Source organism: Tinamus guttatus, unplaced genomic scaffold (assembly GCF_059628265.1).
Source record: "Tinamus guttatus ecotype Peru unplaced genomic scaffold, ASM5962826v1 Tinamus_guttatus_pri_ptg000525l, whole genome shotgun sequence".
Taxonomy (NCBI): domain Eukaryota; kingdom Metazoa; phylum Chordata; class Aves; order Tinamiformes; family Tinamidae; genus Tinamus; species Tinamus guttatus.
In genome coordinates, this window is record NW_028289059.1 from 1,016,535 (window position 1) to 1,043,625 (window position 27,091).

A 27,091-nucleotide genomic window follows, 5' to 3' on the forward strand; every position below is an offset into this window, starting at 1 on the left:
CATCCTGAATATTCCTGTGTCTTGATTTCAGGTAACATTTTGGAAGACAGTACTGGTTATAATGGAGATGTGCGAAAAGATTTAAATAGAGGTGCTGAGACAAGGCCTTTAAATTGTGAAAAAAAAAAAAAGAAAGAAAAAGGAGAGACAGGGTTGTGGTAACCTCTTCCAGATAAGGACATCTTTGTAGAAAAGAAAAGAAGTCTATAGCCATGAGGTGCTGTTATACATACCTACCTGGCCATTGTAAAAATGGTGTCTCAGAGTTTGTGGCCGTGAAGTAAGATCACCCTGTCTGCATAGCTCAAAAGGGCTGACTTTATAAAGGCTCTCCATTTCTCTCCTGTCAAAATGCAAAGGGAAGAAAGGCATGGCATGGAATGACATGCACTGAAGCAGGAAAATGAAATGCTCACTCTCTGCCTTCCCTTCCTCTCTACCCATTGCATTTTCAATAATTCATCTAGTCTTTCTGTGCTTTTTTTTTCTTTTCTTTTTTAAGCTATGCACTAAATCAGTGATCACAAGACATTTTTCCACGGTGATAAATCAATGGCTGCTTTTGTGGCTCTCCAGGAATTTTTGGATATTTCCCCCTCCTCCTTCCCCCAGTCCTGCTGCCCTAGGAGCGGCAGTGCAGGTCCCTGCTGCTCCCAATCGGCTTTGCTGAGACCTGACGACGCTCGGGACCCTCCCGTGGAAAGGCCATGAAGGACACCTGGAGGTAGCTGGAGTGCCCGGAGCACCGGGGCCCCCATGGCGGCGGGGCCCACTTGGAGGGCAGAACAGCTTGGCTCTGCTTGGCTCCAGACAGACTTTCCTGAACCAGAGCAGTTCTCCAGAGCAGCTGGAGAGCAGAAAATAATTAAACCAGGGGTACTGCTGAAGTCAAGTCTTCATTCCTGATTAGCCTTTTTTTTTTTCCCCCGATAATTTTTTCTAAATATCGCAGGAGAAAAAGGCCTGGCAAGGAGTTTACCCATTGCCAAAAAGCCAGCTTAATGAGTAAAAAAAAGCAATGCTTATTTTGCCCAACAGGCCCCAAAAGGCTTTTAACAGCTTGGTTACCAAAGGGCAGGTTCAGCATAGGCTGAAGTATCAGTGCTCTCCCAAGCACAGAACAGGATTTATTAATTAGTAATTATTCCCGTAAAGGATGGATTCGTACTGACAGTGGTAATGAAAAATTCATGATGGCGACTTAACATCTCTAATCAGCTGGTTTACTATATGGAGGCTGCCAAACTTGGGCGACTAGCCAGCACTAACAACACAAACAAATATCCTAGTTCCCATAGAAACTAGGATCACCTTGGAGATGATTAATACCAGACTGGCTTACAATGGGTCCTCTGAAGATATCAGTCTCCATTGATTTAATTATAACCCAGTATAATATAGCTGAGCATCTCCTAAGAAAAATAACTCTATATTTCACAAGTTCTTCCTCCTACCCTTCGATGATTGTCCAGAAAGGATTTCCTTTTATCACATTGCTGGTTGCTGGGGAAAACAGAAAACCATGCAACTCACATCCCAGAGTTGTGGGGAACTCACTCAGGAACATTAGCCAATATACTGAGGGCTATTTAAGAACTTATTCCTTTTTTTTTTTCTTTTTAGTAAACTGTTGACACTTTTCTTACTTAATCAGAGTACATAAATTGGCAATCCAACGCAAAAATGGAGCTTCATGAATGGAATCCATTCTGAATTTTTACCTGAAGTAAAATGATGTTACTTTCACAAAGATTTTTTCACAAAGGAAATAGTTTAACTTAACCCTTTTTGGTTAACACTACCACCAGAAAATATGGGTAGTCAATGAATATAATACTCTATAATTCAGCCACATTCTAATGCTTCCGATGCCATTTCAGTTTCACCGTGAATAAAATCTGAATATCAAATCTTATTTATTGATGTGTTTTCTAGAGCATTTTGAAAGTGTCTGAAAGTGCTAGAGATGTACAAAGAACTTCTGATATCACTGAACTAGCATAAAATGCAATTTTCCTTCAATTTGTTCCTGATGATCAATTTTTCACGTACCTTCCCAATCCAGAGTTTTAAATTTAACAGTGGCTTATAAGAGACATATGTTTACAAAGATGAGCTCTTACTGTACCAAACATTCTTGTTGATGCTAATAGTTAATTTGGTATGAGACACTACAAAATTTTCTTCAGTGTTGAGTAAATTTATATGTGGCTTTCAGTGGTTTTGTGCAAAGTATTCCTGATACATTTTGTTCTTTTACAATGTTTGAAATGTTCCAATATTTACACCCTTTTTTTTTTTTTTGGGAAACTGAAGAGAACAAAACTATTTCTCCCCATTCATGACTACAGCTAGAGAACATTTGCTCATCAACAATCAGAAGCGTAACAGACTTGATCTTCCTCCACTTATGGATATGGCCTTAAATGTGTCAATTAACATGTGAAAAAGAATAGAAACATTTTGAAATAGCAGAATGGGTATGATCAATTACTTTCAGCTTTTATCCTTTATGAGTGAAACAGCTAAATAATCCAGATTCTCAGAAATTGGCAGTTCTATAAAGCAATAATATCAGAACTGTAAACGCTAACTATCCCAGAAAGAGGAGCAATGGAAAGGTATTAGAAGATTCAACTTACTATATCAATAGTTTGGCAATGGCCTTACAGAAAGAAAGAGAAAACACAGAGAAAGAGATAACAATATCAAATTTGAAGGTTTTATTTAAAGATAAATAAATCTAGCACATAAAGAAAAAAAATAAGAAAAAAAATAAAGATATGGAAATATGTAACCAGAAAGGTTAAGAAAAGCTGAAATAAATAATTTTAAAGCTATGTTAAGTTTTAAGAGAAAGATAAAATATTTGCTACATATTCAACAGTAAAGGAAAGACATTAACAGATGCAGGAAAGAAATCTGAAGTAGATGATGTCTTTTCCGCTTCAGTTTTCACTAAAAGAATCTGCCCCCAACAGCTAACTTTTATATAAATAATAGGAGAGTAAGAATAGTACAAATTCAGACTAGATTTATGAGGAAGAGCTTAGAAAGGCCTCTGGAAATATCTTCAAGATATTTCCACATTATTTAGGTAGTTCTCAGATGAGTTGCACTTGCCTGGTAGCCGGGCAAGGATAGAGGACAGAGAGTGGATTTCAGTACAGAGAGTGGTTATCTAAAAAATTGTGGATGAGAGGTAAACTTGTGAAAGGATGGGAAAACATAGATGTAGCTGCTTTAAAAATGACAAAAAGGGGTCCAGAGGATTGCAGATTTGTAAGTTAAACTCTCTCTTGAAAAATCTGGAATAAATAATAAAAGAATTGGTGAAAAATAGAAGATAAGTAGCAAATAGATTTTTTCAAGAACAAATCATGTCAGACTTATCTGGTCTTCTAGGACAAGATAATGTGTGCTGTGAGGAAGAAAAAATTAGTAGATGTCTTGTATATTTTGACATTGTTTCATTACACATTCATACAATTCATCTAAGGCAATTTGTTCTCACTGAAACTACTTGAAAGTGGTGAAAAAATGGGTGCCAGGCCATGCTGAGTATTGAGGTTTCAAGAGAAATGTAGACCAAAAAAAAAGAACCCAGCAATGAGAATGATCACCGGGTAAGACTGAAGGGCTTAAGGTACTGCGAGTAAGAGGAGCATTAGGGGGCAAAGCAGAAGTGTGAAAATCAGGCTGCTCTACTGCTCTGGTCATAAAATATTGTGGCATAAGAGAAGAACCGCTTGTGCTCAGCAAGAGGTGGAAGAATCAAGGCTGAAGTAGAATCATTATGTCCAGTAATTGAATGAGCTACGCTAAGGCTACCTGCCACCAACTAGATAGTGACAGGGAAGATTGAAGTCCAAGGTAACAATATCCATAATACTTTATGAAGCCAAGATTGCCTAACTTATGCTATCAAAAACATGAAATTGGGGTATAATGTAGCAAATCTGGGACTAATGAAGAAAAAGTAATTAGGAATAAGTTTTTTATTTGAGAAGAGTTTGGTCAGAGAAAAGGAGGTGCACAAGTGGCAAAAAGATGGGCTTGAGCTCAGAAGAACAATAGAGAGTAAGGTATGAAATCAGTAATAAAACAATAGGGGACACAAACCCGGAGTAGGAGCAAAGAAATGCTCCTATGATCACAAGGCTGACCAGGGAATGCCAATCGCACTGGATGGAGGGGAACCTCTGGGGCAACCTGCTGGACTCTCCATTGAGTTTATGTCCGCAAACTTGGTGTTGGGGAAATAATCCAGCACCTTAATATTTATAGAATTGTAATTCAGTAGTAGCTATATATGTGATTCATTGGATTTAAGACCACGAATTAACAACTTAATTGTACATGATAGTCTTGTGTAGCCCTGTAATTGTGAATTAATCAGTGGTGTGTTTTTAGCTAGCTTTATTATTTCCTTGTAGTATGTTTATTAATTAATAAACATCTTAATCAGCTGACAGCAACATCTCAAGTCTCCAGTCTATATAGGAAATGTCAAACCTTGGCAGCAATATGCATCATTTTACATGAGAAGAAACGACTAGCAAGTGATACAGATATTACTGTCAAATATTTAAAAATCAGCCACAAAGGGAGTAAAACGAACTGCTGCTAATGTCTGCTGTGTATGGAATAAAAAGTAATATGTATAAATACAAGCAAGAAGGATTTATATTACAATTAAGAGAAAAAGGTTGACTAGCCATTGGAACAGATGGAGTAATGAATACATATCCAAAGACAGCATTTCTCCAGCGGTTTGAAACTGTAAGTTCCTTTTCAATGATTTTCATCCATATGTCCCCTTGCATTGAAATCATATTCACTCCTCCTCAGGAAGATCAACAATGTTGCGATCAACAATGGAAACAGGTCCCCACTCGAGGTGGCAGAAGATCCCTTCCACGGCCCACCTCACCTCCACCTGTGACCACATTCAACAGGTACGAGGCCCTGGAACTTGAGGATCAGATAGAGGAGGCCTTGAACCAAGGCCCGTCTAGGGGGCTGTCTACAGAGAGGCAGTCTGGTCCATGCTGCAAGGCTGCTCCCCCTAAGGAGAAAAGGAGCACCCGGAAGAAGTGGTGGGTGATCGTCGTGGGTGACTCCACGCTACAGGGCACGGAGGCAACGATATGTAGACCGGAACCCTCATCCAGAGAGGTCTGCTGCTTGCCAGGGGCCCGAATAAAGGATGTCACAGAAAGGCTCCCAAGGCTTGTTCAGGAGTCTGACTATTTTCCTATGGTACTGTTTCATGTGGGCGCTAATGATGCCATAGGGAAAATGAGGGATATCAAGCAAGACTTCAGAGCCCTAGGGATGGCCATCAAAGGTACGGGAGCCCAGGTAGTGTTCTCCTCTATCCTGTCAATGAGGGGAATGGATTCCAGAAGGAGAAGGCGGATATGGCAGATTAACAACTGGCTGCGCCGCTGGGCTTGGCAACAGGGTTTTGGCTTCTATGACCATGGGACTCTGTTTGATGACCACCAGCTAGTGGGGAATGATTGGAACCATCTCAGCAAGAGGGGCACACGTCTCCTTGCCAAAAGGCTGGCCAGCCTGGCTAGGAGGGCTTTAAACTAGACAAGAAGGGGGAAGGGGAGTGTCACACAGACACGGCAAGCAGTACTGCGCATCCTAGGTCAGATGGGGTCCAGCGGGAGTATGCTAGTGGGGAAGTGAGGATAAGAAATGATCACAGAGGGTCCTCTTTCACCCCTCCTGGGAAACCTGTGGCCTCTGTTGCTTCCCTGAAATGCCTGTATACCAATGCGCGAAGCATGGGGAATAAGCAGGATGAACTGGAGATCTGTGTGCAGTCCCAGCATCATGATCTCATTGGAATCACAGAGACGTGGCGGGATAGCTCGCATGACTGGAGCGCTGCCATGGAAGGCTATGTGCTCTTTAGGAAGGACAGGCTGGGAAGTCAAGGTGGTGGAGTTGCTCTTTATGTGAGAGAGCAACTGGAATGAATGGAGCCCAAACTGGGGGTGGATGAAGAGCAAGCTGAGAGCTTGTGGATTAGAGGGCAGGCTAATGTGGGAGACACTGTGGTGGGTGTCTGCTACAGGCCACCTGACCACGACGAGGAGGTTGATGAGGCCTTCTATAGGCAGCTGGATATTGCCTCACAGTCACAGGCCCTGATTCTCATGGGGGACTTAAACTACCCCGACATCAACTGGAAGGGCAACACACCCAAGCACAAGCAGTCCTAGAGGTTCCTGCAGAGCGTCGACGATAACTTTTTGATGCAGGTTGTGGAGGAGCCGACAAGGAGAGGTGGGTTACTGGACCTCATGCTATCAAATAGGGAGGGACTTGTAGGAGATGTGAAGGTGGGGGGTAGCCTTGGCTGCAGTGACCATGAGTTGGTGGAGTTCAGGATCCAACGAGGAGGTGGCAGGGCTGTAAGTAGCCTTGCAATGATGGACTTCAGGAGGGCCAACTTTAGCCTCTTCAGGGACCTCCTCAGAAGAATCCCACGGGCTAGAGGTCTAGAAGGAAGGGGGGCCCAAGAGAGCTGGTTAGTTTTCAAGCGGCACTTCCTCCACACCCAGCAACAGGGCATCTCTGTGTGTAAGAAGTCAGGCAGAGGGAGCAGGAGACCTGTGTGGATGAGTAGGGAGCTTGTGGCAATGCTCAAGCAGAAGGCAGCAGTATACAGAATGTGGAAAAAAGGACAGGTCCCCTGGGAGAAATATAGGAACGTAGTCAGGGAATGCAGAGGTGCAACAAGGAAAGCTAAGGCGCAGCTGGAACGCAATCTGGCAAGGGACGTTAAAAATAACAAGAAAAACCTCTTCAAATACATTAACAGCAAAAGGAAGATCAGGGAAAAAGTGGGTCCGCTGGCGGACGAGATGGGCACCCTGGTTACAAATAACGCAGAAAAAGCGGAGTTGCTGAATGCCTTCTTTGCTTCCGTGTTTACCAAGGGCAGCCCTTTAGAGCCCCAGACTCTAGGGACAAGAGAGGAAGCCGGGGGAGAGGAAGACTCACCCTGGGTAGAGGAAGATTGGGTCAGAGAGCACCTAAGGAACCTCGATACCCACAAATCCATGGGCCCTGATGGGATGCACCCCAGAGTGCTGCGTGAGCTGGCGGATGTCATAGCTAAGCTGCTCTCGATGATCTTTGAAAGATCCTGGAGAACGGGGGAGGTGCCGGAAGACTGGAAGAAGGCCAATGTCACGCCAGTCTCCAAAAAAGGCAAGAAGGAGGACCCAGGCAACTACAGGCCAGTGAGCCTCACCTCCGTCCCCGGGAAAGTGATGGAACGGCTCATACTGGCCGTTGTCTCCGGGCACATGGAGGACAAGAAGGTGCTCAAGAGTAGTCAGCATGGATTCACCAAGGGGAAATCTTGCTTGACTAACCTGATAGCCTTCTATGATGAAATGACCAGCTGGATAGATGAGGGGAGAGCGGTGGATGTTGTCTATCTCGACTTCACCAAGGCTTTTGACACCGTCCCTCACAACATCCTCCTGGGCAAGCTCCGGAAGTGTGGGATAGATGAGTGCACAGTGAGGTGGATTAGGAACTGGCTGGATGGCAGGGCCCAGAGAGTGGTGATCAGTGGTGCAGAGTCTAGTTGGAGGCCTGTAGCTAGGGGGGTCCCCCCAGGAGTCAGTCCTTGGTCCAGTCCTGTTCAATTTATTCATCAATGACCTGGATGAAGGCACAGAGTGCTTCCTCAGCAAGTGTGCTGATGACACAAAACTGGGAGGAGTAGCTGATACCCCAGAGGGCTGCGCTGCCATCCAGAGGGACCTGAACAGACTGGACAACTGGGTGGTGAACAACCTCATGAAATTCAACAAGGCCAAGTGCAAGGTTCTGCACCTGGGAAGGAATACCCCCAGACACCAGTACAGGCTGGGGACTGACCTTCTCGAGGGCAGCTCTGCAGAGAAGGACCTCAGTGTCATGGTGGATGATAAGTTGACCATGAGGCAGCAGTGCGCCCTCATGGCCAAGAAGGCCAATGGGATCCTGGAGTGCATTAAGAAGAGTGTCTCCAGCAGGGCGAGGGAGGTGATCCTGCCCCTCTACTCAGCCCTGGTGAGGCCACATCTGGAGTATTGTGCGCAGTTCTGGGCTCCACAGTACAAGAGGGATGTGGAGCTGCTGGAGAGAGTCCAGCACAGGGTCACAAGGATGATCAGGGGCCTGGAACATCTGCCCTATGAGGAGAGGCTGAGGGAGCTGGGCCTGTTCAGCCTGGAGAAGAGAAGGCTAAGAGGGGACCTGATCAGTGTCTATAAGTACCTCAAGGGAGGGAGTGAGGAGGATGGTGCTGGCCTCTTTTCCCTGGTGGCCACCGACAGAACTAGAGGTAATGGCCACAAACTGAAGCACCAAAAGTTCCACAGGAACTTAAGGAACTTAAAACAGTGAGGGTGACAGAGCACTGGAACAGGCTGCCCAGAGAGGTTGTGGAGTCTCTTTCTCTGGAGATCTTCAAAACCCTCTTGGACGCAGTCCTGTGCCACGTGCTCTAGGTGTCCCTGCGTATGCAGGGGGGTTGGACTAGATGACCTCTAGAGGTCCCTTCCAACCTTAAGTATTCTATGATTCTATGATTCTATGAAGAACTGCTCGATTGAATGGTAGTTACCAGTTCTCTGCTTACCACAAACTTTTATTTGCAGCCAGTAGTCACAGACCATTCTCACTTCTGCATTTTGGTGGAGATGTTGAGTGTCTTGTGGACTTTTCTTATGCTCCATGAATGTCCCACTTTCCTTGCTACTTCTGTGCTCAAGACACAGCAGGAGAGAGACTGGTCTGAAGAATTTTAATGAAGGTTTTCTACAAATGGAGATTTTAAGAAAACGGTATTCAAGATCTGTTAGGAATGACGTGGTTATATCTTTTTGTACCATAGGTCAGGGAGAGAGATCCCAACATTTCTGAAAATCTCTTCCACCTTTATTTTTCTGTAGTTCCATATGAACAAGTTGAATTTGAGGATAACTTGAGCAATATTGAAGAATAAGTAAATACTTACCTCAGTAAAAGCTGTAGGTTCCTGATTGGTATCTTTCTTCTGCCCATCAAATTTTAAATTTAATTCTGGATTCTGGATTCTCTGAGGGAGAAAGAGACTGGTTTATTCCCGCACTGAAAGTCTTCTAGGTTCCTAAATTCAGTTCCTATCATAAGTTCTCTTCCTCCTGCCAGAATGTCTAACTAATAAAATATTTTTGAGCAAGAATGAGGAGCAGATTTTGGTTGTTATCATCATGCTATTATGAAGCATGCCAGACTTCATCTCCATTAATGTTTTTCACTGACATGGCTGTGAAATGTTGCAGTTTGAAAGCCGTAGTGGTAGTGGTGGGGTGGGGGAAGGAGATATCAAATCAGTATCGGATTCACAAACAGTCTGTGGACTGTAGGTCCGATCGCCTTCCTAGGAGTGAATTGAATTCCCAAATAGTGTGATCACCTATAAGCTCAACTCTGTCAATATCGGATTCACGAACAGTCTGTGGACTGTAGGTCCGATCGCCTCCCCCAGAACAAGTAGCCGAGTTCACAAACAGTATGATTTATTCAAATGCAACATTTACAAAGCAGGTGTCGGATGTCAGTATAGGAAATTCTCTACTACAGCGTGTTGTTTTTAGCTAGCTCTGATGTACAAATGTGCAATCATCACTCACCCCAGAAGATGGGAGAGGGCTAGGTGGCGTCCCACCGCGAGGGGAGGAAAGGGGGATCAGGGCATCAACTGATCCAGAATTTGCGATGGAATCTTCCCTCTCACTTCTTAGTCTCCTCAGGCAGCTCTCCAGTCTGAGGGGATGAAAGGAGGATCAGCCTGTCGACTGATCAGGAGTTATGATGGTTTCTTCCCTCTTCCTTTTCGTCCTTAGTTCACCTTTTATAGTTTTCTTTACATTCGGGTGGAGCTTGAGTGACTAGAGTCATACTTAATATTGTTATTGATTGGTGAAAAAGTGCCTCACTTTCATTTAAAGGTACAGTCAATCGAAAATCTAGGGCACATGCCCAGTGGTTGTACGTCGGAGGTGGGTAACTTTTGGGATGGAGGTGTGGTTTTAACATTATAATGAACAAAGTTCAAGCAAAGTTCATCTGAAAGGAGTGATTTGCCACCTTTTCTGGCTCAGCACCAGACGTTGTCATATATCTCCCATTGGACAGCTACGGCATGGCGTATCAGCGGCCTAGCACAGGGAGCGCGACAGAGTTTGGCCGCGGTGCCTTCACTCTGCTCCAGCCTCTGTTACTCCCCTTTGCAGCTGTGTGGAGGGCAGATTGTGGTGCCCAGGGAACCGTGGAGGAGTTGAGTCCATGCCTACCAACCATCCTGGAAGTGGCAACTGTGTATCACCCCAAGCAAGCTTCTGTAATGCCAAAACTTTGATTAGGCCCTACTTTTCCTCTCAGTTCCTACTTTCAAACAATTCTTCCACAATGGCCATTGATCTAATTTTGTGGTTTGGCATGGAAGGAGCAGGTTGTAGATGACATCTGGTGATTTCTATTCACTAGTCTCGCTTCACTTATTTCAGAGGAGTTGCTCTGATTTAAGTTAACATGATAAGCCAACTGTGTGCTCCATATCTGGAGCTATATTTAAACTTGGTTTTGCTAATTTAAGATCTCTAAGCATGCCTTGAGGCTTGCAATTTATTCTTGAAGAGTTTTATTTATTCCTTGCTATGCAATAAATGGATAGGTTGCTATAACCAAGTCATGATCCCACTGCAATGATTTGTTGTTGGTGTAGGGTCAGAAGAGATTACCATGAGAATTTACTCTTCTTCTTTTAGCTTCCAGTGGGACAAATCACAATCACTCTAGCTTTATAAAGACATGAACATTTGTTTCTCGAACTAAATACAAGGGAAGTGCATCTCCTTGAAAAATCATGTTTTACCACTTCATATTCTGGCACAGAGAACCCTTCAGAAATTCTCATTCTCCTTTTGTACAATAGAAAGAGGACTCCCTTCTCTTCTCCCTCCGTGTTTTAAAAATCATGCCATTTATCTTTATAACAGCCTTTCTAAATGTTTTCCTTGAGGAGATACAGAGAACACAAAGCAGTACTCAGAGTGTTGTTACAAATACCTTTTTGAGCTGAAAGTCAGAAATGTAATTCCAAAACCATATCTGACTAGAAAACACAATACTTGTTGACATCTGAGTTCTAAGCCCATTGAAAGCCCCTTTCACTACTTTTCCAAGTCTAACTGCTGGCAGAATCGTTGTTATCAGTTGCATATCTGTGAAAGCTTAGCTTTGCTAGGAGAATAGCTCTACGGCTTCAGCAGGACCACCCATGGCAGGAAAATTAAGCACGTGCATAAACATTTCTAAGATTGCTACAAATTATGTTCTGCTCAATAATACTTAAGCAGAAAACATTTGACTGGTTAAGAGTCTAATGATGACATGACACACTTTATCAACCCAATAAATTGCGCTATCTTGCTGATAACTTGCATGAACAAAGTTGGAACAATACAGGCAATGATTCTTTCCAACAGAGCCAGCAATGGAGCTGGCGACCAGATTAGAAACACAAAGCATTTCCTATTTCTGTCAGCTGGATCAAAGCTAGAGTCCTCCTAATCCTATACCAGCAAACTCTCCCATGCCACTGGCCTCATCCAGAGATGCATTTCTGAAAAGTAATTGTATATATACAGTGGAGATTTTTAAAAGATCTAAATTAATGTGTCCTTTAATGCATTACTACAGAAATACTTTCTCTATTTTTTCCCTGCCCCAACTGACAAGAACATGATTGCTTGTCTTCTAGAGTAACTATTTTTGTGAATATTATGCTAAGTGTCAGATATACCACAGAGAAATTCAGTAATCTGTTCATATGTTTCTGACAGCTCCCTTACTGAGCAATGGCATGATACTATATTGATCATAATTCAAATTATATGACAAATAGATACACATTGTATTAAAAATAAATCAAAGCCTCTTCTTATCCATTTTTTTTTTAAAAAAATTGTTGAATTCCGTGCTCTATTTTAAAATATATAAGGAAAACTGTTTAAATAAATACATCCATTTGCCAATATGAAAATATCTCCTATTGATATGTCTGATAAACTCTTTCCTCTCTCTTCCAGCAATACTATTTGCTAATTCTTTGGATGATCGAAAGAGCAGTGCCCAGTTACTTTCAAGGGGGCTTAAGTAGATGTCGTGGTCCGTTTATGAGAAGCTTCGCTGACTTAGATGAACATCAGCTGTACTGAGGCAGATGACTCAGAAGATCAGATTGTGGCTTTTATGAGATGACCTTTTATAAACAGATCATTTACTTGCAGGCAGAAATAACTTGTCCATATTTTCTTTTCTTGATGAAAATCATTTTGCTACAGTATTTAGTATTCCTTTGTGTCCCGATACTCCCTACAGCAAAGTCTGTTTATTCACTGATAGAGCTGATAAGGACTAGTGGTAAATGAGCATGTTTAAGTGTGTGGCTTTTACTGTCTGAAATTTAATCATTTTATTTGAGAATATGTTTTATCCATTGATTCAAAGTTCTGTATGTAAAATATAAACGTAATTAAGCTACATAAAATCGTAGACCAGTCGAAAGAATGACCACGCCTGTAAGCTCTACTCATGTATAGATTAACAAGGCTATGTGTGAAGGGTTAAAAACCTGTTCTGCAGAAGAAATTGTGCATGTGTCCAGGCAAGTCTGGTGGGATCGCACCAAGAATCAGTGACACAGCAGGGCACAGAATCCACCACTCCTCAATTCCAACCTCCCAATTTGCACACATTCAACTGTCATTCTAGGACTACAAATAGAAGTAGGCTGGATATCTTAAACATACATTTCTACATGAATACAGTAAATTCAGGCCAGACTTTTGATTATGTTCTCCTTCTTGTAGTAACCAACTATACAGTCGTAACCAACGTTTGGCTTTGCTTCTTGAATAGCTGGTAATTCATAGAATCATAGAATCACAGAATCACAGAATGGTTAAGGCTGGAAGGGACCACTAGAGGTCATCTAGCCCAACCCCCCTGCACACGCAGGGTCACCTAGAGCACGTGGCACAGGACTGCGTCCAAGCGGGTTTTGAAGATTTCCAGAGAAGGAGACGCCACAGTCTGTTCCAGTGCTCTGTCACCCTCACTGTTAAAAAATTTTTCCCTAAGTTCCTGTGGAGCTTTTGATGCTTCAGTTTGTGGCCATTACCTCTAGCTCTGTCGGTGGCCACCAGGGAAAAGAGGCCAGCACCATCCTCCTCGCTGCCTCCCTTGAAGTACTTACTTATAGACACTGATCAGATCCCTCTCAGCCTTCTCTTCAGCCTGAACAGGCCCAGCTCCCTCAGCCTCTCCTCACAGGGCAGATGTTCCAGGCCCCTGATCATCCTTGTGGCCCTGCGCTGGACTCTCTCCAGCAGCTCCACATCCCTCTTGTACTGTGGAGCCCAGAACTGCACACAATACTCCAGATGTGGCCTCACCAGGGCTGAGTAGAGGGGCAGGATCACCTCCCTCGCCCTGCTGGAGACACTCTTCTTAATGCACCCCAGGAAATTGGTAATACACACGTAGTATTAGATGTGCATTAGATCATCATGTGGGCTGATAAGAGAAAATACAAGTGTAAGCTTGTTTCGAAGTCAGAAGATGAAGATTAATGGTCTTTTTTCCACTTATAGAGCTGTCAAAGTATGTATTCTCTTTAGCTGGCAGAGCAATTCTTTCCCTTCTGTTTTTACAGAGTTCACCTGCACAAATCCCAGGGATTGTGAGTCTGTGCAGAAAGGCATATGCATTTCAAACTGCGTTGTTACGTTTATCACACATGAAAATGCACAGAAACTTTGCTGCTGAAAATCAGAAGCCCCCTTATAGGAGAGCTAATAAGATTTCTGAGCTGTTGAAGCAATACGCATCATTCACCATGAACAAATTGCAACACCGAAGCTCTCAGCTCACTGTGCAAGCCTTGCAGGCTTCTGGTTATTTTTATGCCACAGTCACAGGGTTAGGTATGTCAAATGAAATCAATGTATTTTCACAAAATTGTGACACTAAAGATATAAGAAAGGGACACTACAGCAAGTTTTTTGACAAAGACCACTTTCGTAATTAGATTCCTGTACCCTGCTCTTGGTTACCCAGATCAGCAGTGGCAGTTTTGCCTGTATTTGTCTCTCTCTCCACCAATCTCCTGATCCTCATTGTCCTTAATGGTCCTTAGAGAGGAAAGTTCTCTGAATTTATCTGCTGGAAGAAATGATTGATGGCCGTGAAAACCGACAGTGCTCAGTACTTCACAGAAGACAGCTAGGAACTTTAAGAACTGGATCCCTTAAGAATGGTATAAGAAAAATACCTTGTGAGAATTGAGTTGGGCTTGTAATTTTAAATCCTTTCTGGGCAAAAGATGCTTGGAAAACCTTTACTTTTGGGACTACCGGTGGTTTAAGCTAGTTATGTAATCTTGGTTCAGGTTGGTGTTCTCCATGCATCCCCATTGCAGAGTTGCAATGGATACACTATAAACCTCATTGCCATTCACCCCTGTTTAACTGGTGTTTAATATTTGCTGGGCCTTGACTGAAGAGAGTAATTAAGAGTACCAGCTTTTTGCTAGAGAAAAGATGCCAGATCTTGTCCTTCTATTTCCTGGAAGAAGTAAGGCTTTTCCCCTCCTATTTCCTGGAAGAAGTAATGCTTTTCCTATGACAAAACCTGCTAACTTGGTATGATAATGATCCTGAGAGTAACCCAGTTAATCCATTACTCTATAAAATAGTCTGTTCTGCTTTCAAACTATGTAATGTACTTCTAGAATACAAATTTTATTACCCTTTCCTTATTCTCTTAAATCAACCTACCCTCTGATCCTCATTGCTAAGGTAAAGGCACATTTTAAAGATCCAAATATTCCTTTTACGTCTGGAATTCAGTGACTAGATGAAGAAAGATGTCATTTCCCAGGGGTACAGAAGCCTGCAGGATTAAAAAAAAAAAAAAGAGAGAGAGAAAAGTGTTATGCAGCCTGACAGCATCAGGACTCCTGAACAATGGAAGGCAAAATACCCTCTGCAGGAAGATTGCTAGCAAGTTCATAAATGTGCTGTTTTATAAGGTAGCAGGTGCAAGAGTCAGGCCAGCACAGTTACCTCTGTTCCCATGGGGGGATGTTCAAATCCCTCACCTTGAACCTTCTTTATGGGGCAGTAAGCACTTGGGTAAGGTCTCTTCTGGATTGGCCCTTCATTCCCCTGCATAAATCCAGGCCAGCAAAGGGAACAAAATCCAGGGAGTCTCTAATTCCATCTAACTGCTGGCCAGGATGGAAATAGCCGTGACATCTTGTGATAAGATCAGGCAGACAAAGGTGACAGCCAACCAACAGGATCACATGGAAAGAATAGAATATGCATCTCTGGTCCTGGGCATTGGGTACCAGCCCAGGGAGGCCCTGACAAGGCTTCTCCCTGCTCTTCCTCACCCAGCTCCACCACTGCTGCCGGGCAGGAGGCTTCTGGGCTGTGCTGTGTCAGTGCTGGCCTGGCACACAGGCGGCCAAACCCTTGGGAGCAGGGAGAAGAAGCAGCAGGGCCTGTTGGAGTGCTGCTGTCTGTGTTTTAATGAGCAATCTGTTACTTATTTATTTAGTTATTCATTCATTCATTTGTTTTATTACATTATTATTATTATATTGTGTTATTATATAAAATCAATTATTTATTTAATGCATAAAAGCCTGATGTATCATTCCTAGTTCAGCCTAACCCGACTGTCTGCTATTATCAAGCAAGCAAAAATGAAGTAATGCCTTCAAGACTTGGGTTATTAATAGTGCTGTGCTCTAGAGTGAAAAACTGTCTTGCAGTGTCTGCTCTTTTACTACTAACTTTGAATCATTTCTTTCACATCCTCCTCTCTTCTGTCTCCATGTCTCTTGCTCCATGGGATCTTGTGGATTTCCTCAAAGGGAAAGTTGACAGAATATCTGTCCTTCCCTTCATGTAATCCCGCTGCCTTTGCTTCCTACAGTCATCTCACTTTCCTGACATATGCAGAAATTTCTTGGCTGCTTTCCTTTGCTTGGTTCTTCTTCGCTTGCGTGAATCATTTTCATCTCCTCTTTGCTGCTTGTCTTTATTTCTTTGATGCTTTATCCTCACTAGTCAAACTTACCGTAAACTCACTAATGACTCCAATTCCCCTCCAGTGCCTCCTGTCCTTCTTGCACACATGGACCGTCTCCTCGGCCGTCCATGGCAAACTCTGGTCCACAGATCTCTCCGTCTGGCTCCTGCATTTTGAATTCTGCTGAAGCTGCTCTCAGTAACAATTACAAAAATCCTTAACCAGGAATTGAAAACTGCAATTCTCTTTCGGTGTCATGAAGTAGCCATTAAACATTATCACCTTTCCCTCAATGCCTAAACTGTCTGGCAATACTAGTTTCTCTTCCCTTGTTATGTGTTGCCTGTCCTGCCTGAGAAGTAAAGATCCCCAAATCCATCCTTAAGCCCATCCTACAACTCTGTAAGGCCTGCAAAACAATGTTGACGGTGTTTAGATTGCTGCCGTACTGAAATCATTGTCTTCTTCGGTAACCACTATTTTCTTGTTGTTTCTGTATACTCACACACCATAATCTACTGAAACCTGGTGTCTCGGCTGTCTGAGGCAATGATTTTTATGCATTTGCAAAGGATATAACACAATGGACCATTGCTAGTCCTTCACAAGGGCTACTGAGCACTGCAGAAATGCAGTGTGTAATTAGAATAACAGAAGCAGCAATTCCTGTTAGTTACTTGTCTAACACACCTTGAGAAGGCAGATTTAAACCCTTGATATTTTGTCCTGTGGCTGCTTTCTCAGAATTTCTCCAGATTAAACCCAACTTAGTTCACAAACAAGAAACCCTTTGAGCTGCTAGTGTGGTAGTGCAGAATCAGTGCCTTTTGAAATATTGACTTTGAGAATTTGACACAACTAAACATAACCCTCCCAAAGGTCTAATGTGATTTTTGAGACATTGCTAGCACTTGTATTGGTCACACAATAGAACATGTGCTGCTTAAGCCTGTAGTTCATTATGAAAGCCTATGAAACAGAAATGTATATTCCTCCCATAGTGACTAATTATTTTGTATGTATGTCAAATTTTGTAATGCTTGACTAGAAACCTACAGAGCCTTTCCTCATCTTTGCTTCTGTCTTGTTTACATTTGCTCAGCACTAGTCAAGGCTGTGTAAATTTATTAGAACTTTAGCCAATTTGAGGGCATTATTTGAATTCATTTACTATTTCAGTTGCAAGGGCAGTCAAAAGAAGCAAGTGGAAGAGCCTGGAGAAACTGTTTCCCAACAGCTCATGAGGCTTAGGAGCCAACTTCTTCCTTATGTCCAAAGTGGATCTGAAAGGGTGGCAGACGCCTACACCTCTCCTAGCTCATCTCAAGCTCAGCCTCTTGTTCATGTTTCTCTTTCTGGCTACTTCCCAGGCTGGTCCCAGGAGCCTGGGATGACTTCTCTGGCGGTGGTGAGGAGCTGCCACCTTGACTCCATCCTGCCAGCTATCGAAACAGGCAGCGCACGAGGACTCTGGTGCCTGCAGGTCATTTTCTGCAGCATTTGCCTTTCCAACACACCAGGAAAGGATTGGTCTTTACCATGTTATAATCATTAAGGCTTGCTGACATTTAATTTTAAAAGTGAAAGGTCTTAATCTGCACTTTATAATTATCCTGGAAGTTAGTTAGACTGGAATGTAAAGAAATATACATTGCTAAGTCAAACGAGTGTAAAACATTGCTGTACTGGGGTCTCTGTTTACCCTGGAAACATGGTGCCAGGTTTGCTTTCCCAGGAACAACAATACTTTGGTTTGGTGTTTAAATAAACTCACTAATGAAAACTGCAGTTGCAGGAGCCTTCTAATATTTAAGGGGCCTAGTGCTGTAGACAAAGGAAAATTGTGAAAAGAATGAGGAAAACTAATGACAGAGGCTAGTTAAGAATTTTCGTACTGAAATAACTAAGAAATATAGTTAATAAAACACTAAGTAAAAGCCATTGTTAATCAACTCCTGGCACCAAACCTAGTCTTAAGCACAGACTGAATTTCTGAATGTTATAGTATATGCAATCTTAACAGATATTCACCATCATGAAAGTGAGAGAAAAAATTGTAGACTATTACTTCGCTACATCTTCTGATAGTAGTTTAACCTCATAAAATCAAACTGTTCTGGCATTAGAAACAGAGCAACAAACAAGAAAAACAATATAAGGAAAATCATAGAATCATAGAATCACAGAATGCTTAAGGTTGGAAGGGACCTCTAGAGTTCATCTAGTCCAGCCCCCCTGCACACGCAGGGTCACCCAGAGCACGTGGCACAGGACTGTGTCCAAGAGGGTTTTGAAGATCTCCAGAGAAGGAGACTCCACAACCTCTCTGGGCAGTCTGTTCCAGCACTCTGTCACCCTCACTGTTAAGAAATTTTTCCTTAAGTTCCTGTGGAACTTTTGATGCTTCAGGTTTTGGCCGTTTCCTCTAGTTCTGTCAGTGGCCACCAGTGAAAAGAGGCCAGCACCATCCTCCTCACTGCCTCCCTTGAGGTACTTCTAGACACTGATCAGATCCCCTCTCAGCCTTCTCTTCTCCAGGCTGAACAGGCCCAGCTCCCTCAGCCTCTCCTCATAGGGCAGATGTTCCAGGCCCCTGATCATCCTTGTAGCCCTGCGCTGGACTCTCTCCAGCAGCTCCACATCCCTCTTGTACTGTGGAGCCCAGAACTGGACACAATACTCCAGATGCGGCCTCACCAGGGCTGAGTAGAGGGGCAGGATCACCTCCCTTGACCTGCTGGAGACGCTCTTCTTAATGCACCCCAGGATCCCATTGGCCTTCTTGGCCACGAGGGCACACTGCTGCCTCATGGTCAACTTGTCATCCACCATGACACCCAGGTCTTTCTCTGCAGAGCTGCCCTCCAGAAGGTCAGTCCCCAGCCTGTACTGGTGTCTGGGGTTATTCCTCCCCGGGTGCAGGACCTTATGCTTGGCCTTGTTGAATTTCATGAGTTTTTTTCACTGCCCAGTTGTCCAGTCTGTCCAGGTCCCTCTGGATGGCAGCGCAGACCTCTGGGATATCAGCTACTCCTCCCAGTTTGGTATCATCAGCAAACTTGCTGAGGGAGCACTCTGTGCCTTCATCCAGGTCATTGATGAATAAATTGAACAGGACTGGACCGAGGACTGACTCCTGGGGGGACCCCCCCTAGCTACAGGCCTCCAACTAGACTCTGCACCGCTGATCACCACCCTGGTGGTGGGGATCCTTAAAAATAATAATTCTAATTTATAAGTTCCTTTAGTGGGGAACAACTTCTCTGTAAGTATATTTGTAGCATGTGTCATAACAAAGCCCTAGTCCTGAATGAGAATCTGCAAACACTGCATTAATATTAATTTTGATAATAACTCCACGACTACCTTTGTAAAAAAAAAAAAGATCTAATCTTATCAATATTGCATGGCTTGTATCAGGTTGTGCCCTTTCTCTCCCGGACAAGACAGCTGTAGTGATTTGTTCAAGGACTAATGAGTGCAAGGTCTCATAATAATACAGTGTCCTATTTTGCATTTTTTTTAAGCAGGTGACATCTTTGAGGATTAATTTCAGATTCATATCTATGGAATTCTTGTTTAATCATGTATCCCATGTCATTAATTTAATTAATAGAGACTTCATAAGATTTCAGGTATAACCAGTATCACATTAAGAACAATCTCTGATTTGACAACTTGCAGAATTTTGACTGAGACATTTTGCTTCTGCGAAGTGCTATGTGTACATTTGACATATTAATTGCAATCAGAAAGTGCAATTTCCCTAACTAATGGAAATGTTTCACAAACACTGACCTAGAAGGGCTGCAGGCTGTGTTTTGCCATATGCTGAATTAACTGTCATTCCTAATTTATACTGTGTTGTCCAATCTATTTTGTTGAAAAATTTTTCTTTTCGGAAAATGCCCAACCTAATCCACTTCTCTCTACATTTCCTCTTCTCACAACAACCTGACTACACATATGTAGCTAACTTCTCAGCACAAAGCCTCTCTCAATGGCTCTCAGTGGCTCCCAGTGATCTGAAACGTTCATTTTTTTTATTCCCAGAGGCCATAGAGAAAATACCTTTAAAATTTAAAAGATACATGTATAGTTGCCTAGCAAAATCTTAAACCTTACAGAGTAAGGTTGAGATCTAAGCTGTTTGCTGCAAATGTAGCTGTTCTTTTTATATACTATTTATTCTGAGTTAATATTTAATTTTCTGTTTTAGGAACTATTACCATAAACAGTTATTGGTTTGTGTTTTCAGGATGAGGATTGATGCAAGAGACTTACAAATTTTTCATTCCTAAAAGCACTGTCAAGATTTTCTTGAAATGAAATTCTTGCATAAAGCTATTTTCTTTGACATCAAGCAAAGCACAGTTTAAGCAAGCTCTGCAAACTGTCATTCTGTCCCACTCAAGCAATGATTGGACTCAGGCAAAAACATAAATGTGAACTCCACTTTTTCCTCTTTACTGATACCATTTTTGGTGCAGCACAATGTACATAGTTGGCTTTTCTATAAATGTGTCTTGCTGTGGGTATATTTTCTCGCATGGGGGTGTGCATTCATGTCAAAATGGAGAAAAAAACATATTTGAATTTAGTCTGTAAATTCGATTAAAGTTGTATAACCTAAATTTTCTCTTTGTACAATGGAAATGAAAAAGTACCGTGTTTCCCTGGACTCAGCATATGGCAGGGGCAAAGGAGATGAAAATGAGATTCCTTACAACGAAACAGACCTTTTTCTTTCCTGAATTGATGTGGTTACCTGCATTTTCTATAAAGCTTGCTTTGATAGTCTTCAGACATACAACCATATGTGGAGGGAACATATTATAACAGGTTATATAAACCTGGCATGAAATATTGCTTGGCGTAGGAAGAATTTCTTTTTTTTTTTTTTTTCCCAGAATTATTATACAACTTAAATTGCTGTTGTAGCTTAGGTAAGATGTTTCTGAGATGTAGTCTTAGAATTTTTCTGTTTCTTTTGCTGACCTGAGGGCGCTGGATAAAAATACAGATGACCAACGAAGAGATTCGTTCAATCTCTTTTGTTTGCTTGAGGGCATTTTCCTCCCCTCGGATTCTCAGTGATAGTAAAGACAAAATTAATTATGTTTTTCCTATTCCTCCTCTCTTGGTGGGGAAATTAAGGTAGGTCAAGGTGTGGAAATGAAACACATTGATTTGATTTAGAAAGGAGTATTGTGACTATGCTCTTGTCTGGCTCTGAACATCAACATGCTTCAAGGCTCAGCTATACTGCAGTGCTCTCTATAACCTCCCCAGCATCTCGGTGGTGACTGATTTATGACCAAGTATGAAAACCATTACAGAGTGTCATCTACTTTATAAAGTAGATTGTTTGGTGTTAGAAAAGGAGCAAATTAATTCATAGGATGCTCCTAGTCACTTTAATATATCAAAAAATGTTCTAAAAATAGAGTCCTTAGCAGTGAGCACAGGCAAAACACAAACATGACCCATTTTTTTGGTGCTTACTGTAGTGTAAGAAGCTGATTCAAAGCCCACCTAACTTAACAAACATTTCTTTTTCTTGGTCTTCCTTGCATTCTGGGTGGTTCTAAGTATAGAAACCAACCTGATGAACAGCTACAACTTCTTCCCTTTCCATTCTTAGCGCTCCAATCTTTTCTTGCAAGTTGCTTATTTAACACTTTGTAGGGCACTTTGTAGGTAGCAACCCTTTTGTAAAAAGAAGCTGTGAAAGCTGTTTCTGCAATGCTAAGGTTGATCATATGAAAGTGCATCAGCACCCAGGCACTTGGTGGAATTCACAGCGTTAATGTAGGTGGTCAGACTGCTTGGTGATTAGAGAGAGAGATACCTGTGAGTCAGAGTTTTAAAAATCCATAGACCTTGTTTACCAATACTGTAGAAAATTCTGAGATGTTCAGGGAGCAGAGTCATGATAGGTCATTTGCCTTCTGGAGCAGGAGAAGGTTTTCAGCTTGTCTGCACTCAGACTGATGTACACCATGGATAAAAGTATATGCAGAGTACTCTTTAGGACTGGTGCACACCAGAAGTCCAGTGTCCTGTTGGAGAGTAGCCAACAGAAAATGACTCAGAAAGTACAAAAATAGAGCAAATATATAATACTACTTCCCCAGGACAGTCTGAGTATTGAGCAATTTACAGCTCAGTCAGGGTTGGTGTCTTTGTATCTGGTAACTGTTAAAGGTTTTCTCTCCCAGGCACTTGCTCAATCAGTTGTTACACCCGGTTTAGTTCCTTGTGAACCCAGACACTCCAAATAAACAGCAGAGTCTCCAAAAGGGCAATTCAGAGCACTTCAGACAGGAGCTTCTCTGTCTCATGCTTAGAGAGGGATCCGAGGCTCAACTTACAGACCACCAAAGTTAGCACCATCTTCTCCCAAATGCCTTGAGCTTGACTATTCCATTAACAGCCACGGTAGCCGGATGCTAATGCTCAACTCTTCTTCAGAGGAGACACCATGTTCTGCACTACAATAAGCCTCTCATAAACATACAAGTCTTTGGGCCTTGAAGATCAAAGAGGTGTCCATCAGGAACAAAAGCATAAACAACAGATAAGATCCCCAGAAATGAGTTGGAAAGAAACACTTTCCTGGTAAAAGTTCATAGCTTGACCATGTCACTTTGTGAAAATCTAGTGTAAGGACATAAACCCCCCCACCCAGTCCATGTTTACAGGTCTGAAACCACAAGGCACTTCTGAAAGGCAGGAGCAGCCTTAGCCTCACTTGCATCTGTCCTGTTTCTCCCACCCACTGGGAACTGCTTTCAGGTAATTCAGGCTTCCTCTTAGCTTCTTTCTGCAGATGACACTTCTCTTTCTACATGCTCACATGGATTAGCATGAATGATGCAGGACATAGGCCATTTTCTTTCCATTCTATTTGTATGAGTAAGAATTCGCTAATGATGCCAAGCAGAAAAGCTCCGAGCCTTTATAACTCCTCTGAAAATTCCCACTCCTTTCCTATTGTTACATTTCCGAGCATGCATAATGAATTTTGACAGAGACAAAATTGCACTGACCTAAAGTCATTCATTCTCTATAGAAACGCTCATCACTTACACGCCTTAATTCCGGAAGTAACTTGAGTAATACTGCTCAAAGCCTCTTTGAAATGCAACAAGTTCTTTCAATAATATCTTTGGAGAATTGATTTATTTTAATAAGGGCTACTGATACACACTGAGAGGCAGGTATGGCTGCTACAAATGATTTTTAGAACATGGACAAATAATTTAAGTAATATTTTGTGATAGTAGTGGCTTTTCATAAAATTTTCTCAAATTTGCAGCTTGTCACTAGTATTAACTACTCCCTGCCACGACTCTTCTCTGGTTTCTTCGATTTAAAGAGCAGGATATATTTTGGCATTATTATCTATCATTGTTTTCTTCATAATACATTTTTTACAAGCCTGATATTACAAGGATTTTAATACAGCATAAATATACAATTTTAAATGTATGCAGAGATGCTATCCTTAGAACTCTTAAATTTATTTTCCTACTGAGGTATCTTTGTTTCAGAGCTGCTGTAGGATCTCACTCCATTTCCTGGAAGAGAAACATCCACATGGTCAAAGCTATCATCACAATTGGCACTAATTGGGAGTCCTTGTGAAAGTCTGAGCAGAGACCAGGGTTTTAATAAGCAAGGAGTCTGAAACACCCACTCAACACCTTGTGTCAGACCTCTCTAGGGCAGTGTTAGACACATTGTCAAGGCAATTGGGAAAGTTTGCACTGCAGAGACTTCGATAATTAGAAGACTTGAGTCCCTGCATTTGTTATTCTGGAATCTTTCACCAAACTCTTATTTTATGTAGCTCTGTTTCTGAGTGAAAGACAAGCAATGTGCTTGCACTGGAGACAGGAGTCAGCTACAATACAAAATTCAGGAGCTGAAGTGCATTGTAGCCTGCTAATTAAATAATTGATATCATCACTTAGTAGGAATTAGTGAGATTCCACATCTATACATTAATGAGTCTAATCTAACCTTCAGTCAACTTCTGCTGTGTCCTCTTGTGTCCTGCAAAGTGTTCAGTGTTTTCCTGCCTAGGAATTATTTTCTTTTCAGTTAGTTTCCAGGGAAAGATTTTAAATGTCAGAATGCAGCAGATTCTTTAGGAGCATCGTGTACCATACAAGGGTGTTCCTCAGCACAAAATGCTCTGGAGGCCAAGCCTCAGTGAGGTCTGTTATGTTGGCCAAGCAAGTTAAACCTTTTCTCAGTCCCCTATATATGAGTGCTCTTTCTTGTTATGTGCAAGCGGAACGGTGTTGTCCCTATGAAGGGATCCACCCAGGGGCAGGATGGAGGACAGCATTTAAAGTACTGCCTGAATAGTGTCAACAGAGGAGTGTGAGCGTAGGAGCAGAGCTTCATGAGCTCCGACCTCCACTGTGGTGTGGGAGGTCTGACTAGGGAGGCCAGGGGAATACTCAGAGCATATTTTAGGAGAAACAGTGAGTATAACTGACTGGCTGAGGGATTTTGTTGGCTGTATAAATATGTTCTTTTTTTAAGCAATAATTCAAGCACAAGCTTTTTAAAAGCATCTCTATTTATTCTTGGTTTGTTTGTGCATGTGTGTGGCAAATAGCTCTTGGCAGGCAGAAAAGGAAGCAAAAGAGCCTTTGAGGAAGAGCCCAAGCCCCGACGAGGCTCCTCTCCTCCACAGGACGTGGCATCCTCAGCCTCTGGTTGGGACACAGCCTTGGCTCCCCTGTTATTTTCTCACACCCTGTATCGCACACAGATACAGCCTGGCTCTGGTATTTGTGCACTCACATAACTCAGGTGCCACCCCCTGTCTCCAAGACACTCCTGTCCCCAAAAACATTCCTATGCACTGATAAACAAAAGAGTCTGGGAGGAGCAGGAGGAAGGCAGCGGTTAATAAGCTGCTTACAATAACTGATAATATAAGCAGAGTTTTTGTTAGGAGATATTTTTAAAGAGGTTTTTGTGTGAAGACCAGCTTTTTATCATATAACACAAACACACACATGTATACACACGTGCATATGCACGTACATACATGCAGAGGATCCCCAAGGAGCAACAGAAGGAGAGGTGGGGGTCCCACTGTGCATTCATATATATACACATACTTATATATACACCATTATCTAAACATTATACATATGTCTGTGTATGCCTTTGTGCTACTGGTTGGACCTGGGGGCTTGGAGCTGTGGCTGCCCTGCCTCTGTTGGGCTACCTGATTCAGCCTCACCAAACTGAATTAACAGACTAGACTTTTTGATTATAGTGCTGCTATCATTTTTACTCTCTCTAAACACTGTTTCCATTCTTTGGGGGCATGACTGTTTATTTTAATGCATGTGTTACAGCAAGATATATAATAGAAGTGTTTTTTCCCCTCACCATATGAAGAACAATGTATGGAATAATATCTGATAATTTTTCTCCCTGTGCCTACGCTCATACCTCCCACGTGTGTTGGCTAGAGTGGGCGCAGGAGATTTAACTATCATCAGGTACATTAGATCCAATGAGAAGTCATACATTTAGTGCGGCGCGAGCCAGGATGATTCATGTGTGCTACACGTCAGCTGGCATTTGCCTTCCTGGGGCTGGTCCGTGAGGGAGATGCAAGGAGGAAAGAAGCACAGATGCAGCCTTTGCTCTGAATTATTTTTTTGTTCTTGCTGCTTACATTTCTCCCAGTTCTCTGCAGGGTTTTGCTTTTTCTTCCCTTTGATCTTGTGACTCTTGCGCTGGGTATTAACAGACAGAAAACACCAGCGCTTTGCATCAAATCTAGCCAATTATGTTTGACTTCATGGTCAGGGTCATGAAAATCAGCAGGAAAGTTGGAGTGAGTATAGAGGAAGTGATATGCATTTCCCTCTGGTATTTCCAGTTTCTCTTGGTTACCTATAGTAACCAAGTATTTTACCTCTTCTTTGTCTTTAATAATAGTAATCATACAGAAAATGCTGCAGCCATTTCTAGAGCAGCACAGAAAAAAAAAATGCTAAGACTCTCTGATCAATCCAATGGAGCATAAAACCAGCATTATAGCAGCTAGGTCTCATTTCATATAAAATTAATTACAAAAGCGCTTTCTGCTGATTAAATATAAATAATGTTATTAACTTTCAAGCCCTATGCATACACAAATAAGGGCAGTCTTGGCACATTATCAAAACCAGATCTTAAGAAGTTTACTTCAGAATTAATTTGACTCTTCCTAAACAGATCCTTGATTTCACAGAATCACAGAATGGTTAAGGTTGGAAGGGACCTCTAAAGATCATCTAGTCCAACACCCCTGCTCCAGCAGGGTCACCTAGAGCACGTGGCACAGGGTGGCATCCAGGCGGGTTTGGAAGATCTCCAGAGAAGGAGGCTCCACAACCTCTCTGGGCAGCCTGTTCCAGGGCTCTGTCACCCTCACAGTAAAGAAGTTCTTCCTCACATGGAGGTGGAACTTCCTGTGTTTCAATTTGTACCCATCACCCCTTGTCCTGTCACTGGCCATTTGAGACCAGATAGAGCCAAAACTAGAACTTTTTTTTAATCACATACTCATTTTCTGAGGCAGATAGCCATTAAGAAGCAAAAAAACTATTTCTACATGAGGTGCTTCCTCAGGTGAAATGGATCTGTCTGGCTCAAGGGAATACTGAGTCCAGCTAAAGGTCTATGGCCAGTTGCAATATGGCAAGTGGCATAAGTGAGAGTGGATCCAAGTGTACTGCAAACGTGTGTCAAAAATCTAAATCACATTAAATCATTCTCAAGATATGTAGGACTGTATATGTGCCCTAAAACCTTTTTTGTTCTGCCCATATCCTCCAGCCTTAACCTATTTATTGCCGGGTCCTGCTGTGAATCTGGTGAGGAGTTTTGTCTG